This window comes from Lepeophtheirus salmonis, chromosome 4 (assembly GCF_016086655.4).
Source record: "Lepeophtheirus salmonis chromosome 4, UVic_Lsal_1.4, whole genome shotgun sequence".
NCBI lineage: Eukaryota > Metazoa > Arthropoda > Copepoda > Siphonostomatoida > Caligidae > Lepeophtheirus > Lepeophtheirus salmonis.
This window is the reverse complement of record NC_052134.2, coordinates 38,987,658-39,013,293: the sequence shown is the minus strand read 5'-3', so window position 1 is coordinate 39,013,293 and position 25,636 is coordinate 38,987,658. Positions and strand designations below refer to the sequence as shown.

Sequence of the window (25,636 nt, the reverse complement as noted above, 5' to 3'; positions counted from 1 at the left end):
GAGATGATTTATCTGTCTATTTATATGGAGTTCTTATAAAAGAGTAACTAGCTGATGAGTTTTTTATCGTATAAATTAATCGAATAAGAAAGGAGATGAAGATTGAGAATAAAAAATTGAATTTGTTACCTTTTTCCCTTGGTCAATTTATTGTCTATTATTCTACTATCTTTTTTTTTCCCCGATAATGATCAAACAAATTTATACATGGTTAGAAACCCATAATATACTTTTTTATGTTAATTCCTTCAAGAGGGCTTTTTTATTACTAGTTAATATTGTAGGATATTTATTGCTGACTTAATGGTAGTCCATAGAAGAAGAACAACTAAGATTTGATTTCCTGATTCAACTCTTTTCTTCTACAAATCAAAGGATATTAAGTACATAATATACTGTTATATATATTTTTAAAGTTGACCTGTAAATACTAAAGAATATTAAATATATATATATATATTTGACAATTTAAATTGTGTATTTCGTCAAATAGAAATACAATTATGTCCATCTAAGGATATTTGACAATTATAACTTACTTAGTAAAGATTTTATATGAGGCCTGGAATTTTTTTTTTAAATAAGAAAACCTGTAGTTAGTTGGGTCTAAGGAGATCTGAAATTTTTTTGTGGTTTAAACATTATGGAAGCAAATACTAAGTGTCTTTTTTTGGGTGTAAATATGTACGCCTTTACTTATCTAGGGTTTGATAGTTTAGTTGTCCTTACATAATTGAACACAGAGTTATGAAGTATTTAAATATCGTATACATCTACCATAAAACTTAACACTAATCCTACTTGAATCAAAAAATATTTTTTTTACAAAATCGTTTATTTGTCATAAAAAATTATTATTTGTATAAAGTGCATCAATACAAAAGAAAGCTAGAATGAGTTTTCTCATAAATGAATCCAGATAAATGAATTTGTTGATAAACTACTTAAAAACACCGCAAATTGCACTTTAGAAAAAAAATATTGTGTATCATATTTGAAAGAATATATTGGAGCATCATATACAAAATGAAAGCCCTAAACACATATTTTAGAAAATGTTATTTTTAAAAAAATATAATTGTGTTAGATAGTTATAAAAAAATTATAAAGTATTTCCATTTCTTTACTTGGATTCAAAAACAATTTTACTTAAATGGAGTAAAAAAAATTGAGGGCTGAAAAAAGATAAAATATTTTTCTGGAAGTTCTTTGAACTCAACTTTTTAGCTTCATGCGAGAGTTTGGACAGAAGGGAGTGTAAAGTGAGAATGAATAACTGAAATACTATTAAGTGGGACAAAGAGTTGCTGCATAAGGAAAAAAAAGCAAAGGTTTACCTTTGAAATATATCTTCTTATTCTGAGATCGATGATATTTAGCAAGATGCGACCAAAAAAGAAAAAAAAATGGATAAAGGATGAATTGAATTTTTTTTAAATAAGACGCAGAGAGGGAGAAGTTATTTTCTGAAACTTAATGTACGTAAATTCGCATCTCGGTCGTTTCTAGTGAATGAAATATACTTTATGTCTATGGATTTCATTTGCAGCTTCATTTGACCAACTATAGGAACTTTAAAAAATATGAAATGGGAAATAAAAATGTAAAAGGTACATACAAATAACTAATTTGTTTAATATATATTTTTTTTTTCAAAAATAAGCATTGTTTAAGAAAAAGTTTATTTGTGCATTTAGGATTCCAGACCCTGTACCTAATTTTTTTAATATATGTCTAGCAATAATTTATATAAATATATACTTATATATATATTCATTTTTATTCAGAATTACTTTTATATTGACACATCAATTATTATGAACAATAATAGCATGAGACAAGCAAACCTTTTACAGCTTTTTGACACATACATAATATATGAGTAAAAACTAACATGGAAGTACGGAGACAAATAAACTCTACGTAACTACTAAGACAATATTAATTTTATTCTAATGTGCAAGATATTTTGCACAAATCAATTCCGTTATTTTTATCGTGTCTGATAATACTTCATAGATTTAAAAAAAAGAATTTTATCATACTTATTTTATATCTACACAGCTTTTGCTAATGTTGAATCGTCTTCCATATATCAAAATATTTACTTCTGATGAAATAATAAATTATCGTTTTAAAATTTTTGAATCAAAAGGGATTTATAACTATATTATCCTAATTGACTATGTGTCCTAAAATTAAGAATGAAGGCATTTAGAATATTTAAATATTTGCTTAACTTATATCAATGTATATAATATGAATATATTTTATAAAAATTGAGAAGAAAGATAAAAAATAAAATATGATTATTTCCTTGGCTTCATTAGAGAAAGCTGACTAAGAAATATTTATTCCCTTCTATCTCTACAACTTTCTTATATGTTTATGTATATACATACATACGTATACATCCACATATATGAATTCATGTGAATTGAATGATTATTTAATACAGTACGTGGTATTAAATGTAAAAATGTTGAACGTACTCTGAAGTAAAAAAAATCAATTTGTATATTTTAATGTTGAGCTGATTTTGGAATTCGAAAAAACTCGAGTCTATATCATATTAGTTGTAGTAAAAAATAATTTATTTTTTTCTATTAATGGCTATCTCCTTGGCAATCAAAACAATGCTGACATGACAGCTGGAATCGACATTTTCCATTATATATTCCACATTAATGACTGTTGGCCTTCCGAAGCGTGGTACATATTTGACATCAAAATTACCGACGGAATCAAATAAATTAAAATTGTGCAGGATTGGCTATTAGAGTATCAGGACCAAAAAATTGGGCAAGGCTTTCCCTTTTTCGAAGGAAAACTGTAAAATATGGTGTATCTTCTCTTTATTGGTGTCTATCTTTGGCGATGTCGCAAACAATACTAAGTCAAACAATCTCAATAAATTCTCAAAAGTTTATTTCTACGAAACCTTATATTTTTAACAACCTTTAGCGTAAACTTATCACACTTATACCACGAGAGATACACATTACTAAAGGCATCCATTGGAAAAATAATGGATTTCTTTTTACACCATGTATTATTTTATTGAGTCAGGGAGTCATTTTATACGTAAACCTCATCAATGTTTTGAATTTCTTTTGGCACTATTTTACCTAAATGATTGTTGAATCAATCACAATTATAAAAGAAGTTATTATCATCTCTTGGGAGACATTTAATATAGTTTTGTAACAAATGGCATGATCTTATAGATACAAAAAATATAAACTCATAGGTGCTCATAAAGCAAAAAAAAAAAAAAAAACACCTCAAGGGTACATGAAAAGTAGGTAAGTAATACACGAAGTACACAGTGAAAGTAGTTGTTTCATTAAATATAAATTAACAAATGGACATTGGACAAAACTAGTTACTTAACTTTTGCTATTTTCCCCTTTTCCCCTCTTTTCTTATTTATATACTCAAATTGAATCACTTCATTATTTTCCAACATAAATATAACATAATTGAAAAATGAACATCAATTCCAAATTGGCCTCAATCACACGTCATAGGCCACATAAACACCAAATGACAGTAATTAACATTTATACATCTATACTTATTATCTCCTTTTGCACTTAAAAAAAATTATTTCCTATAATTTTTTTGGTCTTTTGTGGTAAGTACTTGTTGTAAAAAGTATATTACTTTATTTATAAAAAAGTACCATTGAATGAATACATAAAAAGAGGTATATATTTAGTTAAAAGAAATATAGAGGTCAGTCCTCTCATAGAAATGCAAAACTATTTAGTTAAGTTAATAGACTAAGTAAGTCATGTCACTATGCTAGATTACTTTATTATAATTTATATAAATGAAATATAATTCTGTTTAGTGCTGTGTCAGTTACAAAATGTTTGGGTTACTATATGTAGAGCCATATATGTTTTTTTTTTTTTTACTAAAGTTGTATAAAATATTAACTTGATGCGTGCAAGATCTTTTTCTATTTGGTAATCTGTATTGTTTTTTTGTTTTTTTTAAATTCTACTAACATTTTTTTTTTCAAATCTTGAGGAAAGAACTTCAGAGTATTACTATTGTTTGTGTTCATGGTAGACTATAATAGGAATGATGATTTACACAGAGGATATAAGTATAAGTCCTTGTTGAACTTATAGTAGAATTGAGGATCTATATCGGAGTAATTCCAATTGTATGTCCTGACTATATAGGGATCGGGATTTGTCTTTATTTCCTTCCTCTCCCTTCAACTTGCAGCCAATAAAATAAAACGTCATGACAGCTAGGGTGATTGTTATGATTTTCACGACAATTTTTGTTTCTTTTATTTTTATGTATTGGCAGGTCATATTTTTTACTACCCCAGTTATTTTAAAGAAAATACAATCAAGTTTCTTTAATCAAATTTTAACTTTTAAAAAAATAAAGTATGTTTTATTGCGAATTTGTATTTCTTTCAAATGAACAATTGGCGCATACCTCTCAAAACTGTAAAAATACTTAAAGAATTCAAATCAAAAATGCTTAAAAATAAGACTTGATAGGAAAAAATGCATTACAAATTCGTAATTGGAGGGTACCAATCAATACACCACTTAACTAAAGATTTGAAAATAAAATAATATTTCAGAATTATTCATTAAAGGCAAAACAAACAATATAATCCTTTCTAAAATTTATGTTATAAGAGGGAAATAAAAAAATTCCTGATTGGACATTATTACAAAAATAGAAGTTATGAAACATTTTTTTTCCTTATTCCTAACTTTTAATTATTTAGATATAATCATAGAAAAATCAATATTACTTTATTTATGGAGATTATATACATTAACTTGAAGTCCTTAATATAATTAAATTAATCTAAAAATCCAATTACAATGTAATACCTATTTAAAATTGAGAGCACGTAGAGCCAGCTCCTTTAAATAATTCAAAAGTCGTGAAAAATATTTGTGATTATTAATGTAAGAAAAATAAATGTATATCTTTTTTTGTCGATTAATATCTTTGCTCAATTATTCGTTCATTTGTCTCGTCTATGTATTTCTTTATCTAATGGAACCACAGAGTGATATCATATACAGAGAGGGGAGCCAAAACTTGTAATAATATGAATTAATTATGAAACTGTGTTTTTTATGGACCAAGAAAAGACAACTCAAAACCAATTTTAAATACTATATTTAGGATTATTTTTAATTCAATATGTCCTCCTTCACAATAAAGTAAAAAAATAAATAATAGCCTCAACACGCATATTGGCAGCTCTTGAAGATGAAGTAACCACACTGCAGTGATGGCAGCTCGGAGAGAATCCAAATTTTGATGAAACATTCTTTTCCAAGACACCCTAAACTACACAGTCCAGGAGGTGGAAGACCGGAACGGAGAATGGCCACATAAAAGCAGGCCAGATGTCACCCACATTGTTGTTTCAGAAGTTGTGTTTCTTCTTAGCTGTATGGAAGGAGGGAGTAGGGAGTCTGGATGGAGGTGCCAACGGTCTCGGCAGCCTTCTCGGTAATTACACCGAGGCGGAGGATATTGTACAAACATTGCCTCTTTTGTTGTTACTCAGATATTCTTACACTTTGACAAATGGGATATAAACAAAGAGTGTTTATTTTTATTTCAGCTGTCGTTTGGTTGCGTGATGAAACCTTATAATTAAAATAAAGGGGATGACGTCGTAATTGAATTTGAATGCAAGTTTTGAGTTCCCACTGTGTATATATGTATTTTTGTTGTCTCTAACCTTCTTGTTGAAAAAGCTATGTCTTAACATATGACAGTATGATATTGAAGTATGAGCACAAAATATTGCACTGTAGCATATATTGATACATAAATGCACCTAACTAATATGAATGAAAGTATTTGGTAGTAACATTTAGTTAAAGCTTATTTATAAATAAAAAAATTGAAGTGCTTTTGAGAGAAGAAAAATAAAAAATAAAACAAACTAACTCAATGGCTCATTTATTTAGGTTTGAATGATTAAAAGTAAATAATCTAGTTTTTGACTTGTTTGTATTGTATATACTCGTATGTGCTTCTATATAAATATATAATTAAAGTGTATTCAAATTATTTTTCTTCTTAGACTATATCAAATTAAGATACTTAATGAGTTTATTAAAACAAAACAAAAATCAATATTGTACTTTTTTCGAAATTGAATTCCTAATACTTGGACTTTTAAAAATAGGACATTTATGTATATGAAGAAAACAGTAAAGTAAATTTTATTCATTAATATAATCAAGAAAGCTTATATTTTAGAAGTTTGGTCATAATAGTAGACAAAGTCACAGCGTAAAATGATAACATATTACGAAAAGTAGTAAATCTTCCGCAGTTCGAACCATCATTTACAAATTGAAGAAAACATTTAGAAAACAGTTTTGCAATTCGTATGGAATGAAAGGAAACCACATATATCGTAAGAAAGACTCCATACTTCCGACACAAGTTGGGGAGTTCGATTGAGCAATGACAAAATGCAGTGGTTCCCTTTGACTTTCTTCTTGGTAAAAAGACTAAGAATGAGCCAAGATCTGTAGACAAGATGGTTAAAAAAGTATTTTAAGGGAGTTGGGTCCAACAGAGCAATTGTCAGCTCTACCCTGAGAGGCTTACTAAAAGATAATGTCCTCATCATTCAATTTATAGTATTTAGCATGAATTATTTTAAAAATATATTTTTTTTAAATCAGCAATGTGTTCATTCGACATTGTGTCTGTTCCGAAAGATGACATTCGTTAAAGTGGATTTCGGGCAAAAGGTTTTAGGCAAAGAGTCCTAGAATAAGTTTGTATCCTCTGCAAATTGTGAGATGAGGCTTCTCTCCGCACCTTCTACAATTGGCATCGGTTTCATTAGACAAATAAATGATAAATTGTTCACGTAATTTCCATTTCAACATTAAACCAACAGACTGGTTCATGGTCATGGAACTGAAGAGCCTACTTCAAAGTACAGCAGATTATAGCAAAAGTACGTCAAATAATTTACGATGCAAGATCTGAGGGGCATTCTCAACCAGCTACACTTGGAGTAGGATATGGGTCTTCTTCATTGGGTATAACTACATACAGATAGTTTAAAAAATACTTTTTGGAAATTATTTTCGAGAGAGTCGGTATGAGAGCCTGTATCGATTGTCTCATTTTTTTTCTTCTCAGCTTGCTATTTTTATTTAATTATAATGTTGTTAGCTCCATGTCATACATTTTATATTTAACTCTAGGATGTAATATTGTCCGTTTTAGTTATTTATTACTATCAGTGTTGAATTATTTTCCGTTAATTTATAGACAGATACTATATGTTTAATGGAGTGTTTGGTTGTTTGTATTATGCAAACAAAGAACATTCTTAATTTCAAAAAAAAAAAAATCATAGAATAATTCACAATAGAGACACTCATTATTAAAATACCCTGGTATATCCTAATTCATTGCGTTAGATATCCATTTAAATGTCCGAGGGTGCAACTTTTGTTATGATGTGGAACTTTAAACAATCAAATGATTTGTTGAGAGTTTAATCCTTCGTTATATCCTATTTAAATTCCGAACTTGAATTCTTTCATGGGCTTTTGTAATTCCCCAAGACGAAAAGTCTTATTATTAACATTTTTAGATGGTTTATTTCTATATGATATATTCTAGATCAATATTTATATAGCGATGTACACTTTCAGCATTTGATCATGATATTTCAAAATGGCATTTAATGTTATATTGATAAGTATTTTTGGTGAAATAAATATATATTATTCAAGTTAGAGTCCTGAACTTTAATTTTTGTACAAAATAAAAAAGACAAGTTTGAAGAACTTATGAATAATTCATTATATATATATAAATTTTTATTAAATTAATATGTTTCTTGATCATTATTTTTTTGTTTTCTTCTTTTGTGGAAAAATTTATTAAATTTCTACATCAAATGTTAATAATAATATGGTACTTTAATTTTATTTCAAAAAACGTTAACTGGAATTGGCTAAAAAGTTAATAATGATCCAGAATAGGTCCTAAAATATACAATAAAAAGTAAAAAAATACTCATGAAGATAAATCAGGAATTTTGGTTCAAGGGGGAATAAAAAAAGAGTTACTATAAAAATATTTTTTAATTGAAGTTTCCAAATACCCTAGAAAAGTATTGGCAATACGCATTTTTGAATAATATTAATAATCCAAGGTCTTATACTGGCCTTAACTTATATATATTAAATCTATTTATGTAATTATATTTTCAACTTAACGTACTTGTATATTTTATGCAAATATGTTTACTCTATTATCTAATTGAATTTGTACTGATTCAATGAACAAATAATGAAATAGAATAATATTTAAAAAAAACATAATTATTAGCATTGAAGTCTGTGTTCCAATATTAATATATTCATCAGTAAAATATTAATAATTTCTAATTATGTAATTTTCTTCATATATTTAGGGAGGTTTTAGAAGTGGGCATTATACCTATTCCGGGTTTTGATTATTCCAAAGGGGTCCCGCACAAAGAAATATTTTTTTGTTACTTAACTATTTTAAATAAATTAACTAATGCCTTTTTCCAAACTTATTAATGTTTCACCGAAAAGTTCTTCCAAATATTATGTTCCCTAAAAAGAGTAATTCAAAGAAATTCAAAATTATTTTATAATAATGAGTGATTTAAACGAAGCATCCTGGTAAAAATGTTAACTAAATCTTAATTTAAAAATAAAAACGTCATTTTGACAATAAAATATACTCATTTTATTTAAAAAAAAGAAAGAATTTGAAATAGGTTTTGTTCACGATAAACTGGCTCTGCATATACTTTATTATGGCAACAATAATTCTAAGGTTTCATTGTTGAAGGAGGAGGGGGGGGGAATTTTACACTCCTAATTAGACTTTCCTGCGCAATATATTTACCCATTATTATAAAATATATTTTTCATGCATTGAAAGGCTATAATTTAAGCATCCCATGTATTCTTCTCTATAATGCATAGCAGTAAAGTAAATATAAGGAAGGATACATAAATCTTGGAGTAAATTAGATTTGTCCACTCTGACAACTTTTTTCTTCTTCCTCCTGAAATATGTTTGTCAAACTCAATTTCTGAACATGAGTAAATTAAAGTAAGAGATTAACAGGGATTATCAGTAAGACTAGATAGACATATATGTAAAACATTCAGAATATTTTATTAGGTTAGACATGGAATACAAAATTGTCTTTTTTTTCTATATTACTAATTGCATATATGCATGAACATGACATTAAGTTGTTTGGAAGGGTTTTGGGTTGTTGCTTTTTTTTACTTAACAAATAAGTAAATGATATAAATAATTTATGAGATCTGTGCTTCATAACATATCCAAGTAATTTATATAAAGTAATTTCATATAAATTATTTTGCATATCTTGGCTACATAAGCCTATTTACATAGAGTATGTACCAAAAGTACATGCCATTTCTTTCTAGGAGCAATAAAGTACTCTACTTTTAAAATTGTTAATTTCTATGGAAGAAAAATAAGATGCGTGAACGTAAGAGTTTTTATTTGCGACCCTTAGTGCCTTCCTAGCTTATTAAACAAATAAAATGTGAAATCATGGAAGAGCTAAGAAACAAAATCGCTCAACACATGATCAAGATGATTGCCTAATGTTTTTGTGTCTCTGTACACCTAGTGTACAATGTCACTAATAACTTTTCCGATTGTCGTCAGAATGGAAAGCCACATTCGGCAGGGACAGGAGGCAACGTCAGAGTACAATTAAGGCCAAAATTGAATCTACTTGCCGTAATAACATGGAGAGAAATGACCAGAAAGTGGATCAAAATTTCCAGAGCTACAGTGAAATAAGTGCATGACAAGCTGATGTCCCATATTGATGATTGTGTCGCTAATAAGGGTTAAATTTTTGACAAAAATTCCTAAAGGAACAATTGGAAAAGATTCATTATAATTATTTTTAATTCAATGCATTATTTTCTCTCAATACTTGTTTTTGTGTTTAATTTTTTTTTTTGCCACGGACTTTTGGTATCCCAATTATGGTTGGAGGCTTTTTTTATGGTTAAAAAACAAAGGTTTTCCGGCATGTATGAAAAATTTAAAGCAAAATATACGTAGATTAATGAAGGTTAAGAGATTGGAAGTCTGGAAGATGGTTCAAATAAAATCTGGTCTTGACAAATAACTTTAATGAAAATATATTTGTAAATGCCTCCTGGAAAACTAAATATGGTTATTTTATAGAAATAATTTTTTTAAATAATATATGAGTATTTTGTGGCTATAATTAATTGTAATTTGGAGTGTAAAAAAATCAAAATCAAACGAATGGTATTTTTAGAAATAAGGTATGTAACTGTTTAAAAGGAGTTTAGCCTTTTTCTCATAACATTGTCCAGGAGCAACACTTCAGAAAATAGTCTCTAAGTTAATATGTGTTTAGAGATACATATTCATCCATTATATGATCGTAAATACTGGAGTTTACCTCTTTGACGATTGTTTTGATCCTTTCAGTTTCAATAATCTTTGTATAATTATGTATGGGAAATTGTAAGTTAATTATGTATTAATATAATAATAATAAAAAATGTGTTTTATCAAAAGAAATTCTTGGTAGTATTCACAATTAGTAATAAATGCATTTCGAACTTAAATTTTATATAGCATTAGTGTTTTATATACACTCTAACATTGTGTTAATTTTTAACATTTTTTAAATTATATTATTTTTTTTCTTGGGGTATGTTTCTTATACTCAAAACATTGCCAAAAAGTAATAGAAAATGTTTTATTTCACCTATTTTTAATTCATGAACTTTTGAAATCAAGAAAAGTAGAAACTAATTACTTAATTACGTTCATAACAACGTTGAAATCGGTTGGAGTAAGCTCTGAAGAAAGTGTCTCAATATAAACTGAAAGATCTTTAAAGAAGGAAAAAAGACTATTCTTAAGATAATTGGTACTTCTTTTTTAATAGATGACAATGATTATTCGAAACAATTTAAATCTTGTTCTATTTCATTTATACATATATTTACAAGTAAATTTCTTTGTTACTAGGGATGGCTTCTTTATACCTATCACTGCATGGATAATTGTTGATAAATTATGCAAAGCAGCAATTTATAATCAGCATTGTCCAATTTGTATACTGTTTTGTACATCAATTATATTTCTTAAACATAAGTCATTCCTTTAATAAGAAGTCAATAATTATTAACTTCCATTTCCTTTGAATTGGCGTTTAGTAAATGCAATTTTGATTTTTTTAAAACAACATTGTTTAATTATTTAAAGGGAGAAAAAACCCGACTACTTGAAAAAATAAAAATAGAGTCACTCTTGGACTTATGTCTACCTGTTTCTATGCGTGTCATTACACTAAGCAGGCATATCCAGTTTTTAAATTTAAAATTGTTAATGAATAGGCAAACTGGTTTAAGAAAATTTATCAATTTTACAGGTTTAACTGAAATGTATAAAAATAAATGAATGTATAATTAACTTTCAGTTAGTTAATTGGGATATTGTACACACCGAGATTTATAAAAATATTGCTTTGAATCTACATTTTATCATCAAAACTTTTCATTATGATTCTAAAACATTTAATCCGATTGTATACAATTAATTATTTATCATGATAATACCTTGTTTAGAATTTATTCGTATATTTAGCAATTTATTAATAAAAGTTTAGTATATTTAATTAAGTGTTTTGCATAAAAGTGGTTACTTTGTTTTTTGGTTCCTTTGAATATATTTTTTTTTCAATATGAAGACAGAGGCCATTCTTTCTCATAGATTGTTTGAGTGCTGGTCTCATGTAAAATCACATCTACTGTTATATGTCTCCGCTGAATAACAAAGTATAGAAATATATTCTTTGAAAATCAAGAAAAAAAAAGAAGTAGAAAAAATATTAAATATTATAATTGCATAAATATCCAAAAAACAACAACTGACGTCATCTCGAGTCTATAAATAATGCCTCAATAAAAACTTGATCACTTTATATAAATATACTATGATTGAACGGTAACTGCAAAAATTTAATATAATAGACAAAACTTCATTAAAACTGATGGGTACTAATTTGATTCCCAAATTCGCATAACGTAATTGACATTTCAGTAAAATGTTTATCACAAATAAAATATATTTTTTTTTACTGAGAGAATGACAAGTTATATCTTGTTGAAACCTTTGTTAATAAGATTATATTATATTAAGAGTTTATTTTTACTCCATATATTATAAGATATTCATTCCAGTATTTTTAGCATTTTAATTGATTTTACGTGTAGAAAATGGATGGAATAGTTATAAAAATGATTAGACGTAATGAGTTTAATCATTATACTGTTTATCATGTAATTAAAAATGATTATTTTAAGGTTTATTTTTACCCAGTTTACTATTTGCGTTATAAGAAATATGTTTAATAACTAAGAATAATATATCCATAAATTAGGTTTAGTAAAAAAATCTATAATTTTTAATAAATGTTTTTGCCATTAATATATTTCTCCTTGGCAATTAGAACCGTGCTTACATGGTGGCCAGATTGGGAGATTTTCATTATTTTATCCAAATTTTCGACAATTACCCTTTTGGAACGGAACATAATCGAAAAAATAAAAATTGCACGTGATTGGTTGTTACAGTATCAGAACCATTAACACTGTTCTCAATTTCCGCCACTTGACTTGCGTTTTCGCTATTATCGAATAAACCTGTAAAATATGGCATATTTTCTCTTCGATGGTTGGTGTTCATCTCTGAAGCAGATTTTAAATAATGCTGAGTCAAACAATGACAAATCTGTGTAAGATTTTTTTTTAATATCAAATCTTATCTTTCTAACTTCATCAGCTAAAACTGATTGCACTTGTAATACGTGAGATATACATTACTTAGGCCATCTATTGGAAAAATAAATGATTCATTTTTACTACCCCTATTACATATTATGCATATATATGTAAATAAGGTCTAACTGTAGGCTTAATTTCCTCAATTTATTCAAACAGTGGTTTTAACCATTTAACAAAAGCAGTTTATTTTTTTACGTAAAAAAGAGTCGAATTTTAATCAATTTATAGTTTTAATTTACAACGACACTATTGGAATGAAATTATAAAAAGTTTAAAATGTAAATTATTGTATCATGGCTATCTATTTTAATAAAGTTTTGCTACCTTTTTCTATCATTTATTCAAGTTTTAACCCAAAAAATTTGATATATACAAACTTTTTAGTCCAAAATTTTTAATATACACTAAGTTCTTAATCCAATCTACAATAAATTAAATTTCAATATTATTATTTAAAAGTATCATTTTCCACCTGGATTTTTATCATATGTATTCAAATGGTAGTTACCTATTAAATAAAAAAGGTTTTCTATAAGGAATAAATAATTAATGATTGAAATACATAAACATTTTATTATTTGCAAAGGGTGAACAAAAATAGATATTTGCAATAATAAAAATTGATTAGTAAATGTTAGAAAATCAAGTTTCTGTATCCTTTTATTTGGCATTATTTTCTGTATAACTAATTAAATAGACTTATTTCCTACCTTTCTCGTAAAATTTCGATATTAATATATTGATCAACCTCAATAAGAGCCTTTTATTGATTTGTAGAAAATAAAATTATTTTTGTATTGAAGAGATATTATGGTTGATGAAATTACCTCACAATGTATGTATGTATTTTCTATAGTCTGGCCTTAATTAATTTTGTACCTTGATAAATTAATTATCAATGTGTATGCATTGATAAACATAATTAAAGATTAATTAATACTGAAATAAGTAGCAAAATGTAAAGAAATAGAAGATGTCCTGTATCATACAGCATATATAGGGTCGTTCAGGGAAATCCTGACTATTTTTAACTCCATCCTGAACAATAAAAAAAACATTCAACTGGGTTATTTCCATTTTAAGTTGAGAGGTTAAGCGTTAGCTTTAAGATAATTGTGCAACTTTTAATTAAAAACAAGTATGTGCACAGGGAGAGACCCAAGGAACACCATCATCTAATTTGCTGGCAAGGAACACAGTACAGTGTAAATACAAAATATCATCTGGTATCCAAAGAGCACAGTCTACAACTGCTAGAAGGATGAAGGAGCACAAGTCCCGGAGTGATAAAAAACGCACCCCAGGTTCCTCGTTGGCCTACAATGTTCCTTGAAGATATCGCCTGTCACTCCGATTAACCTTCTTTCAAAAAAGCGTCAAGTAATCGGGATAACAGTAACCAGGTACATAAATACTTACCTGAAGATGAAAAGATATATCCTACCAGAGAAAATAAAAGACCTCCAGGCTACCCAAGGAAGAAAATTGCTGTATGATTTGAAGTCCCATGGTACATGAATCATCTTTTATAAGGATGAGAACTCTAGGACGATGGATGATTGCCCATAGAGAGAGCTAATGTTCCTCAGGTCATTAAAACCAAGTTTTCGCCCAGAATCATGACCCATGGTGTCATTGAGAGCAACAGCAGTGTCTTGAAGCCCATTTTGTCCGCTTCTTGTTTAAAAAGGCCTCTCACAAGTCCCTAAATCTTGTGGAAAGAAGGTAAGGTGCCATTTTTGGACACCCACACCTGACCTCTAATTACCTGATATAAATCACATTAATTATTTTAGGGAGAGTTAGAGAGGAAGGTCGTTGGCAATTTACACAACAGCATCGACTCCTTGAAGGCCTCCATCATCAAGTACTAGGACAAAGTCTCCTCTGCAGACGTGGCCAAGGCTTGGAAATCCTTTAGAACTTGTATCGGGCGAATGATTGGCGAAGATGGCGGACATATTAAATGATTTTTTTTTCATTATTAGAACTTGTAACTAAAATTTCAAACCTCTATTTGCTTCCCTTAATTATCAGTATGCAGTTAAAGGCTGTCCTGATTTACCTGAAGGACCTTGTATATACATTTGTTATGTAAAATAAATTTCCTAAATATTCTTTATACAAAACAAAATGTTAAATAATATATTTTGAAAGCAGAGCAGAGCAACATTTCAAAAGTAATAGTTTATAAAGTTATTACTATCATAATTAATTTGAGTATCACATCAACAGTTTTTTAATTAAAATGTAAGTTAAACTGTTTGATTTATTCATGTCATGGACTTGATGAACATTTTGCTTTTGTTATTAATAATATACTTTTTTAAGAATATTTCTCGGAAAAAAGTAGAAATATCATATATTTTCAACAAAAAAAAAACGAAAATTATTTTATACACAATACCCAAAAGTCACTTTCATATACAAAAATGTATCATTTTCTTTCGAAAATCAAATTGCTAATGTATTTCATAATGAACGATTTAATTTTGTTAATATGTTGCAAAGGCATGACTCATTAACTATTTATTTCACACTTGCTTTCTCCATGTCTAACTAAATGTATGTGAATATTCGACATTGAACTTTTACAAGACTATAAATCTTTATATATATTATAATGGTTGACATTTTATCCATAATCCTGTCCAACTGTCATTTAACAAATAAAATTAAAGAGTTTTATGACATTTGGTTTTATTTTATTCCTTCATCTTTTAAATCTTTTTTTATTTTATTTAAGGGTCTTTTTCAATAGTTGAAAATGATGAATTCAAACTTATGTGTATAAAATATTTTTATCATAAATCATACCTTATATGAATATTGTTGGAATTGATTTATCTTTTTTTGATGAAGATATTGAGAAGGAAGAAGAGAACACACACAAATCACTCAAACTTAAAATGAATGTTTATTCATTAATATATTATGCAAAAAAAATTTCGATAAGGAAAGAAAAGGAAAAACCCATTTTAGTCCGAACGCTTTTACTCCTTATTCTTTCACAAGAAGAATTGCACTGCTTTTACTTTTCCGTCTTTCAGTTTTGTCCTTCCTCTCCCTTCTCTTACACTCCCTCTTGTGCACGCTTGTGTAACTTACTCTAAGAGCTCATCCTCATTTGTTCATACCATGTGTTGGACCCCTTTTCCCTCTCTATCCCACGAGTACATACAACTTGCTCAAAAAGGATTCTCTAATTCATTGATACTATTTTTTAGTATAATTGTCATCTCTTATGTCTTTTGATGTAATTAAAAGGTCATTAAAAAAGCTTTCTATTATTTTGTTTCGTTTATTTTAGAGAGGACAATTTTTTATTAGTTTTGCTTACAACAATTAAGATTTTTAAAATGAAGATTGTTCAATGATTTACAACTGATAATTATGTGAATGATTTATATATAAATACAATTCCTAAGAGATAGGAAACAGACAAAAATTACTGATTGGTAAATGATTTTCAAATTTAATTTTTTTTGTAAGTTCCTTTACATAGTTGGGTATCGTTCTGAAAATCATAGACTGATGTAACACTGTTAGGATTTGTATGGGACCAAACTAATTCGGTTCTCTTTAGAAGTCCCATCTGGGTCTGTTACTAAGATAAATTTGTTAAAGAAAAAAAAAATCGGTATGGATCATTCTAGATCGGTCTTTATTTATAATTTATTAGTATGAAACTATCTTATATTTGTTTTAAATGTATTATTTGTAATTCCAAAATATGTCATAAGCCCTCCTTTAGTCTTTATGTAAGTAATTTTTCTGGGTTTTTAAACACTCCAACTAAAGAAAAATAAAATTATGTAGTGTTGTGTCGTTCCTTATTTAGGACTGAATACTACAGTTTCACGGATGTCAGTTTCCATCCAGTCCAATAAAGTTATGCATATCACTTTTAAAACTTATTATATTCGGCCCTCCATGACGTCACTCAACTTTATTTTTTCGATTTATCTAGTTGTAGTAGGAACTTGTATCCCATATATTTCTTTATTTAAAACATATTTCTCAAATTAGGATACCAAGTAAATATGAGTAAGACCTTTACCATGGTCTTGAATTTAATATTGGTGTATCTTTCTGAAAAAATAAATAAATATTCTTGAAAAACAAGTCTTTAACCTTTTATTGATTGTAAAGCAAAATTTGATTTATATAAAATAATAATATTTTTTACCTTTGTAGATTTTTTTAACTTGATGAAAAATTATAATTTTATATCACATATTAAATTATAACTTTTAAATTAATCAGATAAAAAACTTTGCCAAAAAATATTTCCAGAGATAAATTTTTTTTTTTTTTTGTCTTGTTTCTTGATCAAGTTTTAATATACCATGAATAACTTGAATTGTCTTAACAACATAATTTTTATATAAAAAATATACAGATTAGATTTTTTTCTCATTGGTTGTAACCTTTTAAATATAATGGGCAGGTTGTATAACGCAAAAGTTTAAATGTTCAAATCAGTCTTTATATTGCTGAAGGACTAAATTTAACCCTTATGTTGACTTAAAGGTCCGATGGACCCGTTTTCTAATTTAAACTGCGAAAAGTACCACAATATAAAAGTGAGCTGATGAATTAATTTTAGCTATATTTTTTATCTTCCTAATAGCATATCTAGGCATATTATGATGACATAATATGGCATTGGCCTTAAAACCAAGATTAGCAAGCCAATTTTATGAGACTATGTCGTTTTTTTTTACTTGTTATAGAGTATTATCTATATTATTTAAGTTTCTACAATGGGAAAATATGTAATCCAAAAACTTTATCGGGAAGATTTTTTACGTATAATTCTAAAGGCACATGTTGGAATGCTTAAATTGGATTTTAGTGCATAAATCTGCAAAAAAAAACATATAATTATATATATATATGCCCATTATTATGCCAAATTCTTGAAAAATTAGTATTGTAAATTCAATAAATGTACATAATTGAAAACAGTACCATTGTCATATTACTTCTATTAATTTTTAGAGATGAAACGAGTTCACAAATCGTTCAGTCGCTACAAAGAAAAACAATTCACTCGAATTGGTTAGCATTCTGGAGCTGTACATGATTGCATCCTATATTTCAAAGAGCTTTTAGAGAAGACACACTTAAGAAATCTTCTTGTTTGTGAATACAGAATATACCTGGAAAATGATTTCATTGCAGCAACATTGAAGTATCTCACCATTTTCACATACAACAATACAACATCATTCCTTAATAGTGGTAAAGGTCAAATCCGACAATACTGTGTAAATATCTTACAAAATTGTTTCCAAATTTACAGAAGGGTAAGATGGAAGCACATAAGGAATACCAAGTAGATAGGAAACATTTAGATAGGGCCAACAAAACTCTATCTACATACCTGCTTAGGCTACTTCTGAGTGATATTTGTAGAGATGTAGTTAAAGATGTGAGGCAACAATGTAGCAGAAATTACTAAGAGCATGGAGATGTGAGAGCTACACATATTCATAAATTTTTAGGTAAGCGTACGGGAAGATCTGCCATACAATCATCTGAAATGTGAATGATACTTTGCTAAGTTTGGGGTTTTGGCAGCACAATCTGTTGAATATTAAATCTTCTTTTTTTTAGAGCAAAGAGGATCGAAGATGACCTCATATCTGTAAAACTTTGCAATAATGAAGCCTTTGATTATAGAAAGACTTAATGGACGAAAAAACATCAAAAAGAAGGAAGATCCAACGATTTCGTAAATCTATTGTTAAAAAATTACATAGAGCATAGTCCATTAACTTCAGGACAAGAGGTAAATAATTTGATTTCGAATAATGCATCTAAAGAGTTGAGACAATCACTTAAGCAAGAGCTCCAGCACGAACGTGCTACCCATCCAAGAGGTTTCATGGTTAGACCTGGGCTAAATAAGGTCAACAAAGTTACTCAAATTTTCTCAAAATGTTATTATGGCAATAACGTTGGACATTTATAGTAAACTGCAGAATAACCAGAAACTAATGAAGGGTGGTACATTTTTCAAAATGTTATTATGGCAATAATGATGTAAACTATTTGACTAATAAGTTATCAGTTATCAAGATTATAGGAAATTTGGGATTATACAGTAATAAAGATTGTATATATTTTGTCAAAAAAATCCCAATATTGTAGATATTTTTTACATCATTATGTGATTATGTCTTTACATGTAAATATCTAATCCGCTATTTATCATTTTATCTATAAGTACAAATCCAAATCTTCTTGTGCTATTCATATTCTAATTATTAAAATACTGGTCATCTCTACAACAAAAAGTGTCACAAAATTGTGTTCTAAAATTGTAATTTCTGAGAAATAAATATATGTACTAAAATTAGGTTAAAGCATTCCTAAATGTGTTTTAAAGGGTTCTAAACACACAAGAAAATGTTTTTAGATTCCATATTGATCCATTATAGAAGCTATAGATATAGATATTACTGTATCAAGAGTAAAAAAAGGTGCAATAAAATGGGCATGCTCACATGGGTTATGATGCCAATGCTATTTTTTTTTTGCCATAATATGTATAAATAGAGTAATTGTAAGCCAAAAAGTCTAGCCCAAATTAAAATGTACAATCCTATGAAACTACCCTTGATACAGCCAATCCTAGTCATAATGATGTTTTTCAGACTTAATATTTACCTGCATTTCCTAAATATACCTCAACCTTAGGGACAGTACAAAATAATCATTTTGTAACATATATTTTTTTCTTAATGGGACTTTTGTACAAATATTGCCTTGACATCTTGACCCAGTTATTACAAATGACATTTTATGTCATAAAAAATTCAAAAAACACATATAAACCTAATGAAATATTCATATATATTCTTTCGTAAACTAAATATAACTATTTTATGTAGACATAGATTCAGAATAAAAGTACTAAAACTGAAGAAACAATAAGTTTAGTTCTACAAAGATATATAAAATACCATATTTATGTACATGAACGTTACGTTTAAAACTATTTGCATCCAACAAGGACAAAGATATTAATCATAAGGCGTATAATTTCAAAATAGTTAAAATTTTCGACAAAAAAAAAATTAAGACATTTTTTTGGTGGCGAGAAAATACATTTATAAGAAGTAATTAAAGTTACAAATTGAATTCAAAAGTAATTTGATAAATATCTTTAATAAGGAATAACTCAAGATCAAAAATTTGACACAGATTTATTTGAAGAAAATTTACAGCCTAGATTTTTTTTCTTTTTTCTTTTTCAAAGGAAGAACACTCACACTTTTTGTCAAACACTGTAACAAAGAGTGGTCTTCATTGAGACCAAATGAAAATTAAGTGATGAGCCCCTCATATGTAAAAATAATACCTTCTCGTCCTGTAAGGTATACTATAGCCCTACTGAACATTCCATCTATGTTTTATCTGTGCATCAGTACAAATATTGAAAGTCACAGCTTCTGAAGGTTTTCGCCGATATGGCCAGAATTGAAAATTTCTTATACGACTGACGTTCAAGCTAAATTGAGTTGTTTATATTTACAGCCATTTATAGATCTTGCGATGAAGCATCATCTTATCTTAGGGAGGCAGGGAATGCAAGGTTTTGTTCATACGATTAATCAAATTAGTCATACGATTATATCATATATGAAAATATATTAATTATAATAATTGTACAATAAAAATTAACTCATAATTAAATGAAAAATTAGTTACTAGTCTGTCATTATGTGTTATATGATTGATTTCTAACTTGAAATATACACGTTATTTTCTAGAATGTTTTTCAAGCAGGTACTTTTTACTCTTAAGAGAACGGGTGTGCATAAAAACAGACCAAACGAGAGTTAAAAAGTCTTTCTATGTACAATAAAAATATTCTTCTTAGACGTAATTCTATCAGTGCCGGTTTTAGAAAAGACATTACTAACATTAACTCTAGTCCTGCACTTTGAACCAAAAACCATGATTGAAAATTTACTTTTAAAAAAAATATTTTCCAAAAAAAAAGATATTGAATTAAATTCAAATAAAAAAATAAAGCATTACAAATTTATATTGGATTTAATATTGTTACTATGATCCTCCATAATTACAACAAATATTAAACTTAAAACGATACAACTTTCTCGGTAACTTCTTTTTTTAAAAGTTGGTTTACCTTTGTTGACCCGGATAAATATAGTTGAGGGACCATTATATAAAAGTGTTCATATTGAGTTAAATATTTTTTTCGTCAAAGTCTCCACATCATTATACATGATCGTATTTGATTAAGTCGATATTTTCGTAAAATTATATAGAAATTACTGCTTTGAATGTAAATATACTATTTATGAAGAAATCAGATTCTTCTTCAGATTTTTTTTTGCTCTGGACTGATCATCAAGCTCAGAATTACCTGAGTCTGTCTACTCTAAACTTAAGTATGAGACGCTGTCTCGAAAAATATTGTTAGTTAATTTTCCCTCCATGATATTATCTATCAGTATTATTTCACAAATTAAATCATTGGCTGACCCAGCTCAAATGATTAGGTAAAGACGAATGACTTTTTGCCTACTCACAGTCTCGACTTTCAAAAAGACAATTAAAATAAAAAAACAACACAGAATATATATAGAATTTGCTGTTGAGGACTGAATTACATAGTTAAAAACAATAGTAATAAGAGTAATGAATAAATTTTTTTACATACTATTTAAGATAAATTGAATATTAAAACAGTAAAAATAACTCAATTATTGATATTTGATGAAAATAGGATATTTTTATCCTAAAGAATATGAATACTTAATAAAACAGTATTCCAAATTTATTTTTACAAGCAGAAATCAAATAGACAAATCATAACTTATACGTATTTACAATTGTTTTTGTTTTTTTAATTTAATGAGGTTTAGTTTTCTTTCTCTTAACTGTTATTATTTTATTACTTGTCTAGTAATTGTCTTTATAAAGTAATTTTTCAATATGAAAAGGAGAGTGGATTTCTGGGTTTTTTATATCTCATCATTTATTACAGGGATTGATTGGCTCTAAAACCATTATTGGTTATCGAATACAAAAGAACATCAATTTATTCGTAAAACTTAAGTAACGTTAAAACTATGCTGTTTTTAGATGAGCTTTTTTCATAATTAGCTCATAAAAAGCAATAAATAGTTTTAAGATACTTAAGCCTTTTTAGTGTTTTTTTAAGTCTTGGACCTCACAGCATTCAAATAAATCATTTAAAAACTCGTTATGTACAGTGATACAAAACAAAGCCTTACCATAATATTAATATTTGTTAATAACAACATTGAGGTGTGTATATAATGCAACGTGTGCGACCTTCGGTAATTCCAAAAGTTAAAGCACACATTGATTCACACAAAGAAATTTTTGGTACAATATCAACCTTATATAAAAGACCCCCGTATTTTCTGTGAAGGAAAGGACAAAAAATATTATCCAAAAAAATCAGGTTATTATTCATTCAGGTCATTTATATATAATTGTGGCTAAAGCGTTTGTGTCCTCTCTTATGGCCTATCAGATGAAGCTACTAGCCCATCTTTGTTTCCAATGATTCGTGGCGTCATTTCATAATTAAGATAAATTGATAACTCACTGTAAATTATTATTGAGTAACATAAAAACATTGTCCCCATATCACTAAGACAACTAGTGGTCTCCATAAAGTATAAACTGTTTCCATGCTCAATGACCTTATTGTCCATGCATAAGAATTTTTCTCTTCCGTGATTAAGATTTTCATTGACAATGAGGGTGAATAATATATTGAAATATTTAATAACTTAGCATTATACTAAAGTTATTATGTTTCAGTTATCAAATAAGTTCATACATAAAAACCTTCTCAACACTTTTTTATCGTTAAGAAATATTTAGAGCGTGGGTTTCCACATAAAGTCCTCCAGATACCTCCGTATAATTATAATAAATACTCATATTTGTGATTGATTATATCTATGTCCTGCCAGAGATAGAATATTTTTATACGCCTCATTGCTTCTATTTGTCGTTTGAGGGATGCAAACAGCTGGACTATCCTTCTTAAAAATAAAGACCAAGTATAATAACTATGTAGAATTAAATTATATTATTGGACAAAGTCCAGAAAAAGGAGAAGGGGAAAAAACACACCTGTCTATAATACTGCTTTAAATGTATTTAGAGATAAATAGGATTAACTTTCAGATCATGGAATGGAAATGTTACAGACTTTGAAAGTAGGAGAATTTATTGTATTGTATGCAAATTGATAAAATACTTCATGTGAAAAGGAAACTCCATCAAGGAAATACAATTCACAAGTACTATTTTTTTAAGTCTTGCAGTTATTAAATAAATTTCATTATTCTTTGGTAAGTCCAGCAATATTCTATTCATGGAGGAAGTACTTTTTCCCCCTTTTCTTTTTTTTGATCAACTACGGGTTATTATTTCGAGTACAATTGTTATAAAAATATTAAATAAATTTAAATGACGTTGAGTTTATGTTTTTAATCTATTTATCATTAATCATTTTTCATTAATCTATTTATTTAGTGATATCAGAATTGTAATTAGTAAATAAAAATTGTATGAATTCTTTAATACATTCAGTACCCGATTTTTTTAAATTCAGTATTCTCCTACATTTCGAAAAAACTCAACAATTAGAAAATAATCTTTTGTTTATCAAAAATAGTAATTGGAGAGGTTATAAAATAAAATTATAATTTTTTTAAGGAAAAAGTTATTCTTTTAAAAATGACTCCAAAAACCTTGAACATGAAGTATTTTAAGAACCAATGGTATATTAAATAAATACATACCATAATAACTATATTAATAACCAATATAACTATTCTAAAAATACTTAACTAACAACATAAATAATTATTTTTTTACAATACATGACAAGGATTTTCTTTTTTACATCTAAGTTCAGTTGTGTTCCTTGTGCTTTGAGCAAATTGTAAAATTGACATTCCATTAATAATTTACTTGCATGCAAAAATAGGATGACATTATATGTGGGAAAGTTTCAATTAGTTACATGTAGATTTATGGCTATTTTTCGTCTATTTTTAGTATCACACGTTGAAGCTTTTTAAAATTACTCTGATTCGAGTATAGTTGAAATGTTTATATGTGCATTTTCATCTACAAAATATGATAATTCTGTAGAAACAAAAGTAAACAGCTTCTTTGACCTTTGCTTGGATGGAATAATCTAAATAATTAAGATTTAAAGATGGGAGGAGTTTTTAACACAAAAAAAAGTTACCTCGCTCGCATTTATCTTCAAGAACATACCACAAATTGTTCTCAGTGGATCTCTAAAAAGGTATTTTCTGAGACACATAACATAATCCATTTTTTCGTCTTAGAAGTTCCAACTAATATTTATAAATACAAAAAAATTGCAAATGATTCTTAAAATATAACGTGATTTTACTTTTTTTTAAATTAAAAATTCCTATGAAAACTCGACCTGGGATCATTTCTTTTAGTGTAAACTAAAATATGACCCCTCAGATAAATAAACAATGTTGTTATTTCATACAAAATCAAATATTTTCAAACAAAAGTTCCTATTTAAAATGACTTTGTGGATCAAAATATTTTAAATTTATGAAAGATTCGTATATACTATCTTTTCATAAATAGGAGGTTTTGTCTCGTGAAATATTACCTGTTTATGGGAAGGAAACTAATGATGTTATCAGTATTGTATCTTCTAATCTTTCTTCTTCTTAAGAGAAAAAAATTCCGAATCAAGATATTTCTTAGTTTCAAATATGAGTTTTTTGGTTTTTTTTTATGTGAGATAAATAAATACTACTTCCTATTATAATTTCTGACATCTTATTATCGAAAATGGTTTTAAAAAACCTTGTTTTAGATGACTACGGTCTTTGAATATGTTAATTCTGCAATTAATTCTTGTAACTAAATGGTAACTTAAGGCAATAAATATACAATTAAAATATGGGTAGTTATGACGTCAATGCGTCAAAAAGTTTTCAATATTTTTTCAAAAGTTATAAATATTACTTTTCCTTTTAAAAGGGAGCCATAAGTAGAAATACATGCACAATGCATATCTATATTTAAAAAAAGCTAATTCGAAATAAAAAGTAGATTAACCTTAATATAGAAAAGCAAAAAAAAATGGCTTAATATAAAGGGATACAAATATTAACTTCCAACAATAATATTTCGTATAGTTAATTAAAAAGGTCTTCACATTCTTCAAGTTGTAAAATGGATGCACATACAAGCATAGTAGACAATCAAATTTCAAGGCTAAAATGACAACACAGAATATAGACCATAACTTTATATTTTTTGGTAGATTTGCAAAAGAATAAAACACATTTAGAACCGCATAACCATTTTTCTTTCTTTTTGATATACTACATATGCAAACATTTTTAGTGCCGACAGAGTGGACAAGGCTACAGAAACTTCTACATTCATCCACTATCTTGTCCTTTGCATACACAGTCCACTTGTCTTCAGCTACTTCAAATTTGGATGAGTAGTGTTGTTGATCTTGTACTGCATGATGATCGACAAAAAATAGTTTAATGGATTAAGATTTGGGGATCATGGAGGTCAATATTCCTTGGGTCTAAAATTTGAGAATGAGTATGTCAAATTACTCGAGAATTTTTGCCTCTGTGTGCACCATTGCACTATCTTGCTTGAATATACGGTTGCCGGAC

The 25,636-nt window shown here is 27.7% G+C and overlaps 1 protein-coding gene across 1 annotated transcript in view; it reads right to left on the bottom strand.

Moving 5' to 3' along the window:
• The window catches only part of LOC121115913 (zwei Ig domain protein zig-8), a 127,761-nt gene extending 111,829 nt beyond the window's left edge, over positions 1–15,932 (bottom strand). The window contains exon 1 of the mRNA XM_040710095.2: positions 15,723–15,932. The gene's annotated coding sequence lies outside the window, so the exon portion shown is untranslated. The remainder of the gene's footprint in view (positions 1–15,722) is intronic.
• Positions 15,933–25,636: the final 9,704 nt, after the last annotated feature.